This window comes from Oncorhynchus mykiss, chromosome 11 (genome assembly GCF_057628025.1).
Source record: "Oncorhynchus mykiss isolate SJ-2025 chromosome 11, ASM5762802v1, whole genome shotgun sequence".
Taxonomy (NCBI): Eukaryota; Metazoa; Chordata; class Actinopteri; order Salmoniformes; family Salmonidae; genus Oncorhynchus; species Oncorhynchus mykiss.
In genome coordinates this window covers 46,366,288-46,386,751 of record NC_143032.1, presented here as the reverse complement: position 1 = coordinate 46,386,751, position 20,464 = coordinate 46,366,288, and the positions used below count along the sequence as shown (strand labels likewise).

Sequence of the window (20,464 nt, the reverse complement as noted above, 5' to 3'; positions counted from 1 at the left end):
TTTACAGAACAACTGGTTCTGAGAGATTAGGATCAGGACCTGCAACAGTAAGCAACTGTAACAAAATGGATGACCGCAGTGTAGCCGTTATTCCGAGTACATGTTTCATGGTTTGCTAAGGCATAAGAATATGAACGTGTGTATTCTTATTTGAAATGTGCTGTATGTAGTTCTGTACCTGTTTAATGTTATGTATTATGTCATTCCATGTAGTTATGTCCTTCAGCTGTAAATGTCTACTAATTGTATGTATTATGTCATGTTTTTTGTTTGTTTGTGTGGACCGGAGGAAGAGTAGCTGCAGCTTTGGCTGTGGTTAATGGGGATCCTAATAAAATACTAAATACTAAATGCTTTGTCAGTGTCTGCACTTGAAACTTGAAATGTTCAATATTTCATCAAGTGGAAGCAGGAGTGGGGGTTTGGTGTGTATTAATGATTATGTGTGACTGGAGACTCCCTGTATGGGATCAGCCAGCTGAATATAGTTCAGTGACAGAAACCCTTTTAGAAAAGCCTTTAGCTTTGGAGAACAACCTACTTGCATGTGTTCAGTCATAATGTTTCTAATTGGCTTCTTACTGTATCTGCAAAATGTGCTCTCTGTTGCTCTGTTAGTTAATGTCCATTAGCTTCTTGTAGTCTGAACAATAATTTTGGTCATATAGCTGTAACTAACACTGAGGGTATGTCTCCATGTGAATCATTAGCATCCTTTGGCTCATTACATCCCTGATTGTCTTAGGGCCTCACACTGATAGGTCCACTTGAAGGTGGCCATGCTGGTGACATTTGTGGCTGTGCAGGTCCCACTGACATGGCCTTTACCACCTCCTGCTGGGCCCTGGCGCTCTCCCCGATCTCCCAGCTGGGATCCTCAACCCCATCCCCCCCAGCTACAGCCCCTTTATCCTGGCTGTGTCCATGTTCAGCTCTGCTCTAGCCTGTTACACAGCAGGATACACGCTGTGGAGCAAGCCTAGGCAAACTCTCGCTCCAGTCAACCACTGGCGAACAAATAGTCCCACTCACCAATCAGCAGTCTCCTTCTGATGTGCTGTAGTGAACTTTCTGAACGGGAAGCTAAGATGTGAGGGCAGAGTAGCTCTGTCCGTAGACATTCTTCACTGGTTCCCCTTGATTTATTTAACTTTTATCTGCCTATCATGTTTATTCTGAGATACTTTATAATGTACTGTATCTCACACACACACACATGCACACACACACACACTGTCCCTGCAGCCATGGGAATAGAGAATTCTGAGGTTCAAGGTCATTGCTAGTATTCAGCTGCCTCGGGCTCTTCATTGTCTGTGCACAACATCCCCATCACACACATCCTCACACACTTAGGTGGGCAGATTCACACCACATGCACATACCTAGCTCCCTTCCCCTCTGTTGCCTTCTCATTCTCTCTCTCTCTCTCTCTCTCTCTCTCTCTCTCTCTCTCAAGAGCCTAAACAGAGACAGTACACTGTCTATCAGGTGATAACACAAGCTCAAAACACACAATCATTGGTGTGAACACCTTCTTCCGTACATCCTCACTCATTTATACACACCTGCAGTATAGGTCTACACACATCAGATGTTAAATCATAAAACAATAAAATAATGGAATATAACTATTTATTTTCATTATTAGTAGCCTGTATTTATATGTGTGATTGTAAGACATTGACATATGTAAATTGTCCTGTACATTGTGTGCCCAAGCTGTTTTTTTTTTATGTGTCTATATCTAATGCATGCCTTTATCTGAACACATACAATAATTTGACCTTTGTTTTACAATACATAAACATAGATAACTAACTGGTCATAGCAAATTACTCTCTAAGCTAGCCTCTCCGCTAGCTGCTCTGCTAGCCAGTCAGATTGCAGAGGCCTGATGTGGGAGGTGGTCGGGGAAAATATTGAGTAAGTCTAGGTCCAGTCGGAGGAAAAAGCGAGAGAGAGAGAGAGAGAGAGAGAGCGAGAGAGGGGGAGAGAGAGAGGGGTAGAGAGAGGCAGGGAGCCCCTGTGATTAGCTCCTTTGTTGGAGGTCTGTCGTGCTTCATTGGCTCCAGAGAAAGGCCTCCTAATGAGCCCAGCCAAGCTTGTCCCAAACTTTGTGCGGAAGACAAACTAAGTTATGGTGGTCCGGCGGAGCGCTGGGGGGCTGGCAGGGTGATATACAACGCCTGGACATATGGTGCCCTCCCCATCAGGACCTCTCCCAGACACTTTCTCACGTGCACTTTGCAGTGTGTGTGTGTGTGTGTTGTTTTGTGTGGGTGTACTGTATGTGTTTCTATTTGTGTCCAGAGGTGCATATTTTGGTGTATCCTGCATGATGCTCAGTAAAAGCGACATAAGCCTTCTCACAGGGCTGAAAAGAGAGCTGGAGGCTTTGTCTCTATACCTCTCTCAACAAAACAGAATCATGTCTGACACATATGTTCACAAACAAACAGATAACTGAAAATCCGGCAAGCTGCGGTCAGACACAGAAATAACTGATACACAATGAAAAGTTACAGTCAGATTAGTTTGTTACTCACACTCGCCCGCACACACACACACACACACACACGCGTGCGCGCACACACACACACACACGCGCGCACGCACGCACGCACACACACAAGCTCTCACAGTCTCACTGCAGAATCCAACGTTTCTCCATAAACTTCAAAATTCCAACGTTAAGTTTAGGCATTACTTCCAAATGGTTCAAGGAAAGATTCACCCATTTTTTTGTGCATCTCTGAGCAATGTTCTATCCATTCCTGGGTATTTTTGATGATTTCATGTGTATCTGAGCTATTGCCATTCAAGCAGGCAGAAATAGAGCCAGTATGGCGGCAGGGTAGCCTAGTGGTTAGAGTGTTGGTTAGAGCATTGGACTAGTGGTTAGAGCATTGGACTAGTAACTGGAAAGTTGCAAGTTCAAATCCCCGAGCTGACAAGATACAAATCTGTCATTCTGCCCCTGAACAGACAGTTAACCCACTGTTCCTAGGCTGTCATTGAAAATAAGAATTTGTTCTTAACTGACTTGCCTACTTAAATAAAGGTAAATTAAAAAATGACTAGTTCTGCATCACGTGATCAAAATGGATTAATCTTCCCTTTAAGGTTTGGGATATGGTTAAAAGGATTAATGGGTTAATGGCATTAGTTAATTGTTTTTATTTGCTCAAATTTGGCCCCAAGAAAGCTTATTCCGTTGAAATATGCGTTACAGTATACTATGCGTTGATTGTAAGGGACGGAAACATACATTGCTCTACATTGGAATGTTTTAATAGCATTTTCACCATAAACAATTGATGCTCCCAATGTTTAAGTAGGCCTACTCCCTCTTATCAATGTTTAAGTAGGCCTACTCCCTCTTATCAATGTTTAAGTAGGCCTACTCCCTCTTATCAATGTTTAAGTAGGCCTACTCCCTCTTATCAATGTTTAAGTAGACCTACTCCCTCTTATCAATGTTTAAGTAGGCCTACTCCCTCGTATCAATTTTCTTGAACTTTAACACTTGCGCACAGCACACACACATACACTTTCTCTCTTTTTCTCTCGCTCTCCCTAACACTAATTCTAACCTTAACCCTAAACCCCCTAAAAATAGCATTTGACCTTGTGGGGACCAACAAAATGTCCCCATTGGTCAATGTTTTTGTTGTTGTTTACTATTCTTGTGGGGACTTCTGGTTCACACAAGAATAGTTAAACACACACACACACACACACAAACACACACACACAAACACATACACACACACACACACACACACACACACACACTTTATGTGCTTAAGTACTGTTTAAAGCTTCCGGCATTCTAAATGACTGTGGCTATAGGAAAAAATAACCAGCTCTATGGATACAAAGAACAAGGAGCTTTTAAACTTGTCCAACAATGTTATGAAAACAGTGTGACCGTCTGTACTGTTCAGATAACTTTACACACATAGGTCTACACACTCTCCCTCCCTCCCACACACTATCACCGGGCAAGTTCGTTTTGCCCCGGGTTTTGCACAGTTTAGGCCATTTCATTGGTCCATATGTGAAATCTCCACCCATATGGGAACCGGGCCATGCAAAACGAACCTGCCCACTTACTCCCGCTCTCATATGCATCCTCTCAAGCACACAATGATTCACACCCCACTCTTGCATATGCATCCTACCTTTGAGGCATTTCTGAGTAGCCTATTCCTATTCTGTTCTTCCTGTACCATCCAAATGTGTGCATAACCTAGTCGGTGGTCAAGTTATCAGGTTGCTAGCTAGTAAGGTAACATGACTAGCTAGCTAAACAATGTTGTTTGTTATTAAACCAAAATAGTGGATTGCGAGTAGTTTAAAACAGCCCACGACATGTGCATGAATCCGCGGCAGAAAGAATAAAGACATAGCTCCAGTAATACTGGGCATACGTTTTTGTTCCGTGTTGTGTTCTCATGGAAACGTGCGCTTGAAAGGTTCCGTGTGGTGAAGTAATGGAGACACGATTAAAAGCGGCAAAGAAACGTATGCCGATTAACACGTTAACCTTGACAGCCATAGTTACAACAACAAAAAAGTTAAACAAGTGCCTAACATTGAAGATACGACCCTTAGAGCTGGAGCTTGCGGTTTATGCCAATCCTCCATCCCCATCCCACAACGCCCTAGCAAAACCCAAGCCTACTTGATGGTAAGTAATAGCGCTCACCATTGCCCCTGATTCATCTCCCAACTTTCTGCTTACCTGGATGGACGTTACATTTCGCAGTCTATCTTGATCGACCTGGCTGTGCGCACGCGCTCACACACACACACACTACACGTTTGGGGATTTGGGATAATGTGCAGTGAGGTGTGTGAGGTGGACTAGAGGGTGTTTTGGTTGTTTGGTAGGAGCTGGTTGTTTGGTAGGAGGGGGAGTCTCTATTTTCCTCCTTGTAGTTTGAGGCTAATTGTTTGGGTCAGGGTGGGAGCATGGGGATGGGGCTGTATGTGTCCCGGCAGCCAGGCCCTAGGTAACTGAGCCGGCGAGGGGGAGAATGGGCCCACTCCAGGGCCACACAGCAGGCTCAAACAGCACCTATTCTCCTGGCCAAACTGTCAGCCAGAACAACTTCATTGTGCCCAAATTGGAGTTGAAAGTGAGGGAGTAGAGGGAGTGAAGAGCTGGGAGAGGGAGTGGGGGGGACAGAGGGGTCTGACGGAACATGGGGGACTGGAAAAGGGGGTGTCCCAGAGAAAGCAGGGGTCTCTGACAGGGGAAGAATAGGCAAAGCCGTGTGAGCTCATTTAGGAGGAGGATTCCCATAGATTCTACATGAGGGGCTGCCGGCCTGGAGTGAGGCAGTCAATGGGATGAACATTTATTAAAATTGTTTCTTGGGAAGGAAAAAGGTGTTGCAGTTTTTTCTTCTTCTTGTGCCTAGATTCCCCATATTGTGCCGTCATAAGCACAGTGCTGGGACAGCGGTGACACAACACCAACATACAGTGTACCTTCACACACACACACACACACACACACACACACACACACACACACACACACACACACACACACACACACACACACACACACACACACACACACACACACACACACACACACACACACACAATCTGCTTTAGACAGGGTTGTAAGTTTGTCCTTGTGGGTAACCAGCCGGACCCTAACCCATACAGTCACAACTGTTTTAGACACCTAATCTATTCTTCTATTTTAAAAAATCCTCTCCTCACCACCTATGAATGGGTGAAGATGTTTACTCAGTCACTCTTAGTTTGGGCAGATGTAAAATGCCTGTGTTTGTGCGCTAGCGCACGTGTGTGTAGAGTTCTTATATATATGTGTGTGTGTGCGTATGCGTATGTGTGTGTGTTTGATCCGGAGCTAGCCCCACAGGGACTTAATAAAAGGCCTCTTCTATCAATTGTATGAGCAGTGTTTTACCCAGGAGAGGCTCAGTGTGAGAGGGCCCGGATCGCTTTCTCCTCACATGGATGTTTATTCGCTCTGTGGTCCAGCAGGCTGCCTGCCTGTTCAAAAAGACTCCCCTTACCATTTTGACATCTATGACACACACTTCAGGAAGAGAGAGAATGAGAAAGAAAAAGGAGAGAAAAAGTGCCTGTCTGTTATCGGCTGTCATTCATGATTTGTTGAACTACAGTTTGCGATGGGATATGGACGGCCATTTTGTTTGCTCCTTGTCTTTACATCGAGTTCCTTGTCAAAGTTGTTAGATGATTTTAGATCCACCTAATGCGTCCAACGAGGTTTCTCTAACTTTCCTGACAACCCTCTGCAATGTGATGTACTTATTCTTTCATCTGACGAGAGCTACTGAGGGTTTGGTGTTGGCTGTCTTTTGTAGGGCAATTTTTGTATCAGATTTTCTGTTGTGGACTGCTTATAGTGCTGATGTAGTTCGCTATCATGTTGAACAGCCAGAGAAAACCAAGGACTAATCTCTCCCAGCATGTCTATATGACGACTAGGAGATCTACACTGTCTTTCCATGACATAGACTGACTGACCAGGTGAATCCAGGTGAAAGCTATGATCCCTCACTGATGTCACCTGTTAAAAGGTTTTCACGCTCAACAGTTTCCTGTGTGTATCAAGAATAGGTGACCACCAGAAGGACATCCAGCCAACTTGACACAACTGTGGGAAGCATTGGAGTCAACATGGGCCAGGATCCCTTTGGTATGCTTTCGACACCTTGTAGAGTCCATGCCCCAAAGAATTGAGGCTGTTCTGAGGGCAAAACGGGGTACAACTCAATATTAGGAAGGTGCTCCTAAAATGTTGTACACTCAATGTATAATCCCCAATAACAAACCAAGCGGAACCCTATCATAAAAGAGATGTAGTAACCATACATACAGTACACTTAAAAGCACACTTTTTCAGGTTTTTGGTATTTTCACTCATTTGAGTACTTTGTGTAGACACTAATTCACTTGTCCTCAATATATATTTCTTCACCAGTTTATATTGGCAGCTTCAGCTATCTGAGGGCTTTAACCCTCTACACTTGTGTGAATTGGCCTATATCGACAGGGCTAAATTGAAAAATGTCTTACAGAAGAAATATGAAAAGCATATATATAACCATTGTAGCAATTGAAAGGGAACAGTTTGGAGATTATGGGAAACATATTAGACCAAAGGGGAGGATACAACAGTTCAACTGACACAAGACGGAATCCAAGCATTACAATGTTGATTTCATGTGCATTTTACAGGAACTAGAGCAAGCACACTTGCAATTGTTTAGTTTGGAACATAGCACCGCGTCCACGCCATCACACAATTTACTGTTGTTGTTTACACAATCCAAAAACGGTCCATTACAAATCTCAATCTGGGTCAGGTGGGCATAATTTGAAAGCCTGTTCCATTGCCAACATGACTAACTGAGTTATAACATACAATCTTACGGTGTTGCGCTTTCACAATGCAATTCAGGGAAACAGATCATCATTTTGGTGAGCATAGAAAGGAGTCACGAGTATATTCAGGTGTATGCGTCACGCATCAATGTTCTTCACAATAGACAAACATAAGCTCAGATCTACCCAGGTTATGACACCATGTCATCTTGTAACTGTACATCAAAGATAGTGATCATAAATGTTGACACTGTGTTTTTATGATATGGAAATGTGAAGTGGCAGGGCGGGGTGGCAGGGTAGCCTAGTGGTTAGAGCGTTGGATTAGTAACCGGAAGACAAATCTGTTGTTCTGCCCCTGAACAGGCAGTTAACCCACTGCTCCTAGGCCGTCATTGAAAATAAGAATTTGTTCTTAACTGACTTGCCTAGTTAAATAAAGGTAAGAATAAAATAAAAAAAGTGCACATTTGGACTCATGGGTGTTTGGCTTGCTTGTATGACATTGAAGCGGTATTTATTACAGTCCTCAACATCTCCTTTTTCAAAATACATAGAGTCCTCTTAATTTACAGCATTTCCCTCACTCAGACAACAAACCATTTGCCCAATTAGCGGGAGGGATGGGGGCAACTTCTTGTCACGCGAGGTGTTCAGAACGTCTGTCAGTCAAAACCCATACAGCGTTGTAAATCTCTGATGTCATGTGTAGCATGTTACTGTACAGCCAATGGATTCCAAATGTAGCCATTTATCAATGCCCAAATGTTCAACCTGTACGAGTGTAAAGGGCAACCTAAGTTTCTCTTGTGTTTTTTGAGTGTGAATTAGTGCGGCTCTAGGTATAGATCTCAGTGGCTGGAGGCAGACAGTTCAAAACAAACACTGCTCACCGATATCATCTAATCTGCGAAACACCATTATCGTCTAAGATATCTCCACACAGCCCCCCTCCCTTTTCCTCCCCCTTCCTCCTACTCAACCCACTCTCTCTCTACACCCTTTGAGCTAATAATACAGAAAAAGATTACTTGTGGAAAAAGCTGTTGTGTTGAGGCGGAGGGTGAATGGAGACCATTGTTGTGGTGTAAACGGACTCTACAGCAGGTTGTTTGATCCTGTTTGGGCCTGAAAAGGCTTTTTTTTTAAAAGTCACATCAGCTGAGAGAGTCAGGGAACAAGACTGTATTGCTCTACCGCTGATCTCTGTCTCTCTCTTTCTTTCGTTCTTTTTTTCTCTCTGTCTCTCACTCTCTCTAGCCCTCCCTTTCGCCCTCGGCCTCTCTGTCTCTGGTGGAGGCTCTGGCTCGGATAAGGTGTCAACTGCATAGAACACAACTACTAGTTAATATGGTGAGTTATACAAATTATGAAATGGCACAGCCACTCTGAGGTTGGCTAGATGCTTCACCATGGTCGTCTTAGTCCACATTATCCCCAGTGATACAATGTGGCATTGTTTACATAACAATGATAATACCATAGTATTGCATAGCCTACAATATCTTTACTGTTTTGGTGTTGAATGGCCCTTCTAGGCCACAGTTAGAGTTCCTGTATTGTATCGTCAATTTACGATATGTTTGGTGTTCAGCATGGACAACAAGCATGCAAATATCACAGTTCCATTATGCAAGCTTTCTTTGTCTGGGAGCTTTCTTGTCCTGGAGGTACAAATAAAGAGGCAGACGGGAAGACACTGTGTTTTTTGGAAGGAGATTTGTGTCTGCACCCATCTGTGCTCCCAACCTTTTCAGACATGAGAAACTGCACATGCATTTGCATAAGAATAATTGACACTTAAAATTAGCTTTTCAATCACAGAGGATTATTTTTCCTGAGCATACGTGCAAGAAGAGAGCGTTGTCATATTGGAAAATATTAAAGCGAGGGTAGGGTGAGCGAGAGGAGGTGTCATAAAATATGAACTCCTTTACTTTGCGAGACTGGATTTTATGCATTTTTTTGCGGGACAATATTTTATTTGTTGTAATATTTAACCCAACTATGACTGTGCATAACCATGTTGAGTATTAGCAATGGTATTAAATGTTCATAGTTTAAAAAAAAAAAAAATCTAAGACTTGAGTGTGAACATTTGAACCGATCAACACACCTATGTTCACCTCAATAGAAAAGTGCACAGATCATAAGTGGCGAATGTTAGGCAGAGTGGAGAGTTTGGACACAGAGCATTTAAGCAAGTGCACTGTTGAATAATTGACAGTGGCTTATGAAAAGGATCTCTTCAGGATGAACCTCAAGTTGAATCCAGGCCTCAAGCAAACAGACACACACACACACATTTCATTGTCGCATTCAGCTCATTCAAGGCGTTGGCCCCGGAGATACATCTGTGCAGGTTTGTGGTGTCTTATTTAATTATTGTATTACTCCTGGTTCAGCCATGTGTCTGTGTCTCCTGTACCTCCTACTCAGAATGCCATGAATTCATTATACTGAAAGGCAGACAGGACCCTGGTATGGGGTATGGATAGCTGCTGTTAGTCTCAGGCCTAGCCAGCAAAAAAACGGGGAAAAGAGCCATAGAGAGGGGGTTTGGGCTGTGATATGTGAAGGGGGAAAGAGGGGATTGGGTGGGGGTTGATGGGTTGAGGGGGGAAGGGTTTGGGGGAAGGGAGGTGGAGGGGGGAAAGTCTCGGCGCCGGCCCCACCGAAGCGCTCAGCGTCCCCCGCTCATGGTATGGCGGATGTGTCTGGTGGTATCCATGACAACCCTTCAGCATGCCAGGGAGATACCACGGCGACATGGCCAAGGGCAGAGGGGGTAGACAGGGGGGGGGGGGGAGCATGGAGATCCTTTAAGAACCACATATCTCGGTGACATTAATATTCACTCACACACAGTAGACTAAAGCCAGAGCCAGTTAGCTGTGTACAGACATACATATATTACCCACACCTTTCATCTGCCGCACTGCTCTTTGATTCATCAGTTCAACACGGATTTGGTCCAATCTATTCACACTCACCCAGAATTTAATTGTTGCTAGAACCTCAGCACATTGTCGTGTCTTTGTTTTAGCGTCTATTTTGAGTTTAAGGAGTGGTGGAGGTAGTGGTGTGTGTGTGTGTGTGGGATGGGGGTGCATGTATTCAGTTGTGTTTTAGGGGTTTTATACAGTTGTAGCCCCAACAATGGTTGCTGCTAATGGCTTGCTTTGCGAAGTTTTGTGACTGTACTAACACCATGTATACTCAGACAGACACACAATCAGTCAGGACAAAGAGTACAGAACATAGGACAGGGCAGGTGAATACATATCCTTCTATATCCAATACACTACACACACACACACACACACACACACACACACACACACACACACACACACACACACACACACACACACACACACACACACACACACACACACACACACACAGACAGATCAAACTGTGTTATATTAATACCATCTGGGGACCTCATTGTGTCTTCACATAAGTAGTGCACAGAGCCTTTGCTATATTAGCGGACCAAGCCGCAGTGCAGAATTTGTTTTGTTTTGTTTACAAAAGTATTGCAAAAAAGTATGTCTGTGACATAACATACACACCTGTGCCTGCGAACACATACATGTGTACTAAACTCCCAGTTTAGTACACGTACAGTATATGTGTTCGCAGGCACAAGTATGTATGTTATGCCACATAAATACACAGAGCCCCGGGGGGTATATTCTTAACACAAACAGCCTGCACATTTGCTGAGGGGTTAAAGGTGTGAACAGAAAATCAAATAAATAATTGAGAGTTTTTGAAACTCTTTCAATGTACCTCCAACTGGTGGGAAAGAGGGGGAAGGGAGCCAAAGAGAGTTATGTCGTGGTGCCACAATAGCCAGACTTAAGATGCGACTCTACTGTCAAAGGCAAGAGAACCAAACAGGGACATAAAAATTTGTCAAAAATCCCAAACCCAAAGTCATATGAAGACAAGTCAAGTCTGTGTCACTGTGGTCCGCTCATGAAACATAGTGATTAGGAAAGTATTCAGACCCCTTACCTTTTCCACATTTTGTTACATTACAGCCTTATGCAAAAAATTTATGAAATCATTTTTTCCCCCTCATCAATCCACACACAACACCCCATAATGACAAAGCAAAAACAGTATTCAGACCCTTTACTCAGTACTTTGTTGAAGCACCTTTGGCAGCGATTACAGCCTCGAGGCTTCTTAGGAATGACGCTACAAGCTTGGCAAACCTGTATGTCGGGAGTTTCTCCCATTCCTCTCTGCAGATCCTCTCAAGCTCTGTCAGGTTGGATGGGGAGCGTTGCTGCACAGCTATGTTCAGGTCTCTCCAGAGATGTTCGATCAGGTTCAAGTCCGGGCTCTGGCTGGGCCACTCAAGGACATTAAGACTTGTCCCGAAGCCACTGCTGTGTTGTCATCGCCGTGTGCTTGGGTCATTGTCCTGTTGGAAGGTGAACCTTCGCCCCGGTCTGAGGTTCTGAGAGCTCTGGAGTAGGTTTTCATCAAGGATCTCTCTGTACTTTAATCTGTTCATCTTTCCCTTGATCCTGGCTAGTCTCCCAGTCCCTGACACTGAAAACATCCCCACAGCATAATGTTGCCACCACCATGCTTCACCGTAGGGATGGTGCCAGATTTCCTCCAGATGTTACGCTTGGCATTCAGGCCAAAGAGTTCAATCTTGGTTTCATCAGACAAGATAATATTGTTTCTCATGGCCTGAGAGTCCTTTAGGTGCCATTTGGCAAACTCCAAGCGGGCTGTCATGTGCCTTTTACTGAGGAGTGGCTTCCATCAAGCCGCTCTACCATAAAGACCTGATTGGTGGGGTGCTCCAGAGATCGTTGTCCTTCTGGAAGGTTCTTCCATCTCCACAGAGGAACTCAGGAGCTCTGTCAGAGTGACCATCAGGTTCTTGGTCACCTCCCTGACCAAAGCCCTTCTCCCCCGATTGCTCAGTTTGGCCGGGCGGCTAGCTCTAGGAAGAGTCTTGGTGTTTCCAAGCGTCTTCCATTTAAGAATGACGGAGGCCACTGTGTTCCTGGGGACCTTCAGTGCTACAGACATTCTTTGGTACCCTTCCCCAGATCTGTGCCTCGACACAACCCCGTCTCGGAAGCTCTGCAGACAATTCCTTTGACCTCATGGCTTGGTTTTTGCTCTGACATGCACTGTCATCTGTGGGACCTTATATAGACAGGTGTGTGCCTTTCCAAATCATGTCCAATGAATTGAAAAGACATCTCAAGGATGATCAATGGAAACAAGATGCACCCGAGTTCAATTTCTCATAGCAAAGGGTCTGAATACTTATGTAAATAAGGTATTTCTATAAACCTGTTTTCGCTTTGTCATTATGTGGTATTGTGTGTAGATTGATGAGAAATATTTATTTAATCAATTTTAAAATATGGCTATAATGTAACAAAATGTGGAAAAAGTCAAGTGGTCTGAACACTTTCCCCTGTATTGTCAGTGGGAAAAACTTCTAACATCTCATTATGTTATTCTGTTTCAGGTGAGAGGAGCCAGACAGAGAGGAAGAGGATAGCTTCTGATTTGTCCATGTGTTAAGTATGGCCCACAGATCGAAGAGGTGAGTGTGAGATCTGGCATTTCACATAGGTCTGTTCTTGTCCTCTCGTTAGCTGGGCCATATCTGTCTCAATAACCTCTTATCATGGATCAAATAATCCTTACCTCAACCAATTCATAGTCTGAAATAGTTTTGGCCCCAGATGTCCCTAAGATGTGATGAGTGACATTGCATCTGTCAAACACTGATTGAATGAGACAAAGAGAAACGCTGCGCAAATTAAATGGTCTGACCCACATTCTGTGGTGTTATCCATGTCTCTGAAGACCCTGAAAGCCCATTTATAAAAGTAAACCCTGGATGATCCCAGAAGTGAAGACTGGGCTTTTTCACAGTGCAGGAGAGACTATACATTATTTACTCTTTGACTGCAACACTGAAGGAGATAATGCAATGTTTCAAGCATCCAAAACAAATAGCCTCCTCTGGTGGAAAGGCTTTTCTTGTGCGTTTTGATCATGTCTGTTTCCATCCAACCTGACATACGCAAAAGTATGCCTCCTTAAGGTTTCTAAAGTCCTGTACTGTAAAAAATTATTCTGTGGTGAATTGAAATTGATAACAATTTTTTTTTAACAATAACACATACTTAATAAAAATGTATGTAAGTTGTTGACATTTTTGTTAATTACATTTTACCAAAACAGTTCAGAATAAATCAATCGCAATATGTTGCTTAAAATAATTGAGTTGAATCCCCCCCTCCCCCATTTTGCCCTCAAAACAGACTCAATTCATAGAGGCATGGATTCTACAAGGTGTCGAAAGCGTTCCACAGGGTTTCTGGCCCATGTTGGCTCCAATGATTCCCACAGTTGTGTCAAGTTGGCTGGATGTCCTTTGGCACTTAAATATTTTGTCTTGCCCAGTCACCCTCTGAATGGCACACATACACAGTCCATGTCACATTTGTCTCAAGGCTTCTTTAACGTGTCTCCTCCCCTTCATCTACACTGATTGAAGTGGATTTAACAAGTGATATCAGTAAGGGATCATAACTTTCACCTGGATTCACCTGGTCAGCCTACAGTGGGGCAAAAAAGTATTTAGTCAGCCACCAATTGTGCAAGTTCTCCCAATTAAAAAGATGTGAGGCCTGTAATTTTCAACATAGGTACACTTCAAATATGAAAGACAAAATGAGAAAAGAAATTCCAGAAAATCACATTGTAGGATTTTTAATTTATTTATTTGCAAATTATGGTGGAAAATAAGTATTTGGATTTCTGGCTCTCACAGACCTGTAACTTCTTCTTTAAGAGGCTCCTCTGTCCTCCACTCGTTACCTGTATTAATGGCACCTGTTTGAAGTTGTTAGCAGTATAAAATACACCTATCCACAACCTCAAACAGTCACACTCCAAACTCCACTATGGCCAAGACCAAAGAGCTGTCAAAGGACACCAGAAGCAACACTGTAGACCTGCACCAGGCTGGGAAGACTGAATCTGCAATAGGTAAGCTGCTTGGTTTGAAGAAATCAACTGTGGGAGCAATTATTAGGAAATGGAAGACATACAAGACCACTGATAATCTCCTTCGATCTGGGGCTCCACGCAAGATCTCACCCCGTGGGGTCAAAATGATCACAAGAACGATGAGCAAAAATTCCAGAACCACACGGGGGGACCTAGTGAATGACCTGCAGAGAGCTGGGACCAAAGTAACAAAGCCTACCATCAGTAACACACTACGCCACCAGGGACTCAAATCCTGCAGTGCCAGACGTGTCCCCCTGCTTAAGCCAGTACATGTCCAGGCCCGTCTGAAGTTTGCTAGAGAGCATTTGTATGATCCAGAAGAAGAGAATGTCATATGGTCAGATGAAACCAAAATATAACTTTTTGGTAAAAACTCAAATCGTCGTGTTTGAAAGATAAAGAATGCTGAGTTGCATCCAAAGAACACCATACCTACTGTGACGCATGGGGGTGGAAACATCATGCTTTGGGGCTGTTTTTCTGCAAAGGGACCAGGACAACTGATCCGTGTAAAGGAAAGAATGAATGGGGCCATGTATAGTGAGATTTTGAGTGAAAACCTACTTCCATCAGCAAGGGCATTGAAGATTAAACGTGGCTGGGCCTTTCAGCATGACAATGATCCCAAACACACCGCCCGGGCAACGAAGGAGTGGCTTCGTAAGAAGCATTTCAAGGTCCTGGAGTGGCCTAGCCAGTCTCCAGATCTCAACCCCATAGAAAATCTTTGGAGGGAGTTGAAAATTTGTGTTGCCCAGCAACAGCCCCAAAACATCACTGCTCTAGAGGAGATCTGCATGGAGGAATGGGCCAAAATACCAGCAACAGTGTGTGAAAATCTTGTGAAGACTTACAGAAAACGTTTGACCTCTGTCATTGCCAACAAAGGGTGTATAACAAAGTATTGAGATAAACTTTTGTTATTGACCAAATGCTTATTTTCCACCAATAAATTCATTAAAATTCCTACAATGTGATTTTCTGGATTTTTTTTCTCATTTTGTCTGTCATAGTTGAAGTGTACCTATGATGAAAATTACAGGCCTCTCTCATCTTTTTAAGTGGGAGAACTTGCACAATTGGTGGCTGACTAAATACTTTTTTGCCCCACTGTATGTCATAGAAAGAGCAGGTGTTCTTAATGTTTTGTATACTCAGTGTAATATCTACTGGTTTTCACTGTACAATCTGGACAATGGATTGCATTTATACATCTCATTCTTTAAAGGAGTTTTGAAATATGTTAAATACTTGTCTTTGCTTTTAAAATACCTTCAAAAGTCATTTAAATCAAGAATGTACCTTTCAAGTTGCTTTTTGGAGGACAAAGGTACTGCTTAAATGGATGAGCATTCCAGAAAAAGGAACAAAGCTGTGTGTGTGTGTGTGTGTGTGTGTGTGTGTGTGTGTGTGTGTAGTCAACCATTAGCCCCCTCCATCTAGCTGTGTCGCCTGTACCACCATAGAAAGCCACAGGGCCCATCCGAGGTATCTGAGCACTCTGGGATAGGTATAAGCAACGCCTAGTCACTCAGTGGTGGGATAGAGATGTGTTTAACACACAAAAAAGTACACGCCCACACACAGACAGTCACACACGTGCGTGAAACATGTGTGTAGTTTGACGCGGCTTTAGCTCCAGATAGATGTGTAAATGTGCAGACTCAAAGGGAGTAGGATGCAGAGAGTAGGATGTAAGAAAGAAAAAAAAGAACCTGCCTGCCACAAACGTCCAGAAGACAGGCATGCGAGAAGGGAGGGAGGTAGGGAGGGAGGGTGACAGGCAGGCAGGCAGGCAGGGAGTGCCCTTAAGGTGCTCTGTGTAAGCAAGGTGTGCCCTTTGAACTCTGCTCTGTTCTTTCTTCCGTTTGGGTTTTGTTTTGTTCGAGGCAAGGAGAGATGCAAAGTTGAATGCAGTGGGGCCACATCCACTGAAAACCAGTTGCGTATTAGCAGCTACAGTATATATTTTAGTGCTCTCCAAATACCTGCACAAAACATAAAGTACCTTGTAATATACACTGCTGTGCTTACCCCCAAAAATGTCAACTGCTGGACAGCAATGTATAAAGATGATAGAAAATGTATTTATCCTGAATCATTTTTACACTATTTAAAGCAATAACCAGCCGTATCTCTGTTGAAACTCCAGTAGCCCCAGCTGCTGTAGCAACATGGTATATACTTTCATAATGCCCCATAAAGGCTACCATGCTTGTCAGCAGCCTCTATACTTTCGAGAAACGTGATAGCATAATACCTTGTTGGAGGGAGTGTCTGGTGAGAGAGTGGGGGTGGGGGGGGGGGATGTTGTACAGAGGATCTGAACCCAGGTTGGGGTGAGTGTAAGGGGGATCTGATAAGGCGTTCCCCAGCTCCATCGCCCCATCGCCCTATGAGAGAATAATAAGCGTCTGTAACACATAGACACTCCCAGGCCTTGTGTCCCCAGCACAAAACCTGGCTGTCTTATCCACTTCTAAGAACATAATGTAAGGCAATACATGTGAGAAGGCCAGGGGAACAATGCGTGGAAAGTGCAGTGTGATATGAGGGAGACTCATGTCAGGAGCCATTGTTGTGGCCCTTTGTTGCTGTCGAGTACCTTGGGAACTTTGAACTCAGAGTCCTCTTCATCTGCAGGCCTGGAGTTTGTATGTGGTGAAATGTATGCAAAATGTATAGTAGAAAGTTCACTCTTAGAAAAAAGGTTCCAGAAGGGTTTAGGTGGGAATTCGTGCTTCAGCAAACAAAAGACAGTAGGGGTGTTCAACAACAATGACAAAAATCACGAGAAGGGCGTAACAAGAAAAAATTCCAAAAGGACTAATTCAAGGTAGAAAGGAGTTGAATCACTCAAAAAAAAGCAAAGATTTATTTATTTTAGGGTTATTCTGCGGTCCCCACAGGATAACCCTTTTTGGATCTGTGGAAAGGGTTCTACCTGGAACCCAAAATAGTTCTAGCTGGAACCATAAAGAGTTAGTCACAGGGTTCTCCTATGTGGACAGCTGAAGAACCATTTTAGGTTATATATGGTCAATTCTTAGAAAAAAAGTTGCTATTCCTCGTGTTTTTGACAGTAGCTACAGCATGTGTGTTTGTTGTGCTGTACTTGTAAGTCATATGTTTGGATGAACAGTTGGTTTGAATCAAAATATAAACTGTATTGTAACATACAGTGGCTTGCGAAAGTATTCAGCCCCCTTGGCATTTTTCCTATTTTGTTGCCTTACAACCAGGAATTAATATGGATTTTTGGGGTGTTTGTATCATTTGATTTACACAACATGCCTACCACTTTGAAGATGCAAAATATATTTTATTGTGAAACAAACAAGAAATAGGACAAAAAACGGACAATTTGAGCGTGCATAACTATTCACCCCCCCCCCCCCCCCCCCAAAGTAATTTTTTTTGTAGAGCCACCTTTTTCAGCAATTACAGCTGCAAGTCTCTTGGGGTACAGTATGTCTCTATAAGCTTGGCACATCTAGCCACTGGGATTTTTGCCCATTCTTTAAGGCAAAACTGATCCAACTCCTTCAAATTGGATGGGTTCCGCTGGCGTACAGCAAACTTGAGATCTGGGCTTTGACTAGACTATTCCAAGACATTTAAATGTTTCCCCTTAAACCACTCAAATGTTGCTTTAGCAGGATGCTTAGGGTCAATGTCCTGCTGAAGGGTGAACCTCCGTCCCACTCTCAAATCTCTTGAAGACTGAAACAGGTTTCCCTCAAGAATTTCCCTGAATTAGGCACCATCGATCATTCCTTCAATCCTGACCAGTTTCACAGTCCCTGCCGATGAAAATCATCCCCAAAGCATGATGCTGCCGCCACCATGCTCCACCGTAGGGATGGTGCCAGGTTTCCTCCAGAGGTGACCCTTACCCACTGCATGATGCTGCCACCACCATGCTTCACTGTGGAGATGGTGTTCTCGGGGTGATGAGAGGTGTTGGGTTTGCGCCAGACATAGCGTTTTCCTTGATGGCCAAAAACATCAATTTTAGTCTCATCTAACCAGAGTACCTCCTTCCATATGTTTGGGGAGTCTCCCACGTGTCGTTTGGTGAACACCAAATGTGTTTGCTTATATTTTTCTTTAAGCAATGGCTTTTTTTCTGCCCACTCTCCTGTAAAGCCCAGCTTTGGGGATTATACGGCTTAAAGTGGTCCTATGGACAGAGAGTCCAATCTCCTCTGTGGAGCTTTGCAGCTCCTTCAGGGTTATCTTTGGTCTCTTTGTTGCCTCTCTGATTAATGCCCTACTTGCCTGGTCTGTGAGTTTTGGTGGGCAGCCCTCTCTTGGCAGGTTTGTTGTGGTGCCATTTTTGAATAATGGATTTAATGGTGCTTCATGGGATGTTCTTGTATATTTTTGTATAACCCAACCCTGATCTGTACTTCTCCACAACTTTGTCCCTGACCAGTTTGGAGAGCTCCTTGGTGTTCATGGTGCCACTTGCTTGGTGGTGCCCCTTGCTTAGTGGTGTTGCAGACTCTGGTGCCTTTCAGAACAGGTGTATATATACACTGAGATCATGTGACACTTAGATTGCACACAGGTGGACTTTATTTAACTAATTATGTGACTTCTGAAGGTAATTGGTTGCACCAGATCTTATTTAAGGTCTTCATAGCAAAGGGGGTGAATACATATGCACGCACCACTTTTCTGAAACAAGTTTATTTTTTCACTTCACCAATTTGGACTATTTTGTGTATGTCCATTACATGAAATTCAAATAAAAATCAATTTAAATGACAGGTTGTAATGAAACAAAATAGGAAAAACGCCAAGGGGGATGAATACTTTTGCAAGGCACTGTAAACACATAGCTGTCCATTGGATAACAAAAGGAAAATACTATTCATCGCCTGGGGTATGAAAGTAATGCCCCTCCAAGTTCAAAGTTCCAAGTTCACCCAAGACACAAGAGTTTAACATGAAGAGAATGATCACTTGGACAGAGATTATATTGTTAAACTAATAGTGTGTGTTTGTCTTGTCTAGGTGGAGCATTGATCTGGGTGACTCTCTACAGCTGTCTCGAGTGGAGAGAGAGGCATGGACTGTCATTTCCATCTGATCATCAACAACAGTCAAGATACAGTATGCTGATGAAGAAGGATACAGCAAACTACTATTTCTTATCAGCATGCATAGTCAGCACTCAGTCATTTCTGTATCATTGTGATTTAAAAATCAGTTGCAACTGTTTACCTTCTACTGGGCTGTAAAAGTACAACATCATTTATTCTGAATTGTAAAAGTCTTTATTGTTGTACTGGATTTCAAGTGAATCTGTCCTTAGAATTGAGTATAAAACCCAAATGGAACCCACAGTGCACTTGCTCTTCATCTGAAATATGAATTGATTGAAACGGTACATCAAGACAATATTTTTGTACGTTCTCAAATCACTGTATTTTCTCAATAAATGGAATAAAGTATATTCAATAATATTTTTGAGAAGTATTCATTTTCCCCACATGATTTCTGTCTACAGTAAGCCTTGTCTGTATACCTTTGACATAATTAGGTCCTCTGTTGGATCAAAGGAGAACAGTTGCTGACATGGCTGTAGTTGTTTCTGATGGACCCTGACAATGCTGAGAAACATACAGTTTGCATACAGTACAAAGACAGTATGTATTCCTACATTGTCAATGTGTTAGTATATGTCAAATTAGACAAAACTGTAAAATCTAAAATGGATAAGATACTAGCTATGCTCATTACCCGAAGCACCTTGTCAACCAGAGAAAACTTTGTAGCATAGCCACATGTCAGGTTAGTGTTTGAATCTTCTACGTTTCTCCTACATACCCACATGTGACATGGAATACTAAATGCAAATAGATTTAATTACATTTTAAAATGAATGAATTCACATACAAAGCATACACTTAAATTACACACAAGGCATACGCTTAAGGCAACACTGGCATTAACAAAGCATTCATAATCTAGG

At 43.1% G+C, this 20,464-nt stretch overlaps 1 long non-coding RNA gene across 6 annotated transcripts in view; it reads left to right on the top strand.

The window, feature by feature from the left end:
• The window catches only part of LOC110535727 (uncharacterized), a 67,313-nt gene extending 47,358 nt beyond the window's left edge, over positions 1-19,955 (top strand). For 3 of the 6 annotated variants that reach the window (XR_016484499.1, XR_002475301.3, XR_002475302.3), the window contains exons 3-5: positions 8,665-8,757; positions 12,923-13,000; positions 19,504-19,955. This is a non-coding gene — a long non-coding RNA (uncharacterized LOC110535727). The remainder of the gene's footprint in view (positions 1-8,664; positions 8,758-12,922; positions 13,001-19,503) is intronic. The other 3 variants (XR_016484500.1, XR_005034635.2, XR_005034634.2) reach the window with 1 other exon arrangement.
• Positions 19,956-20,464: the final 509 nt, after the last annotated feature.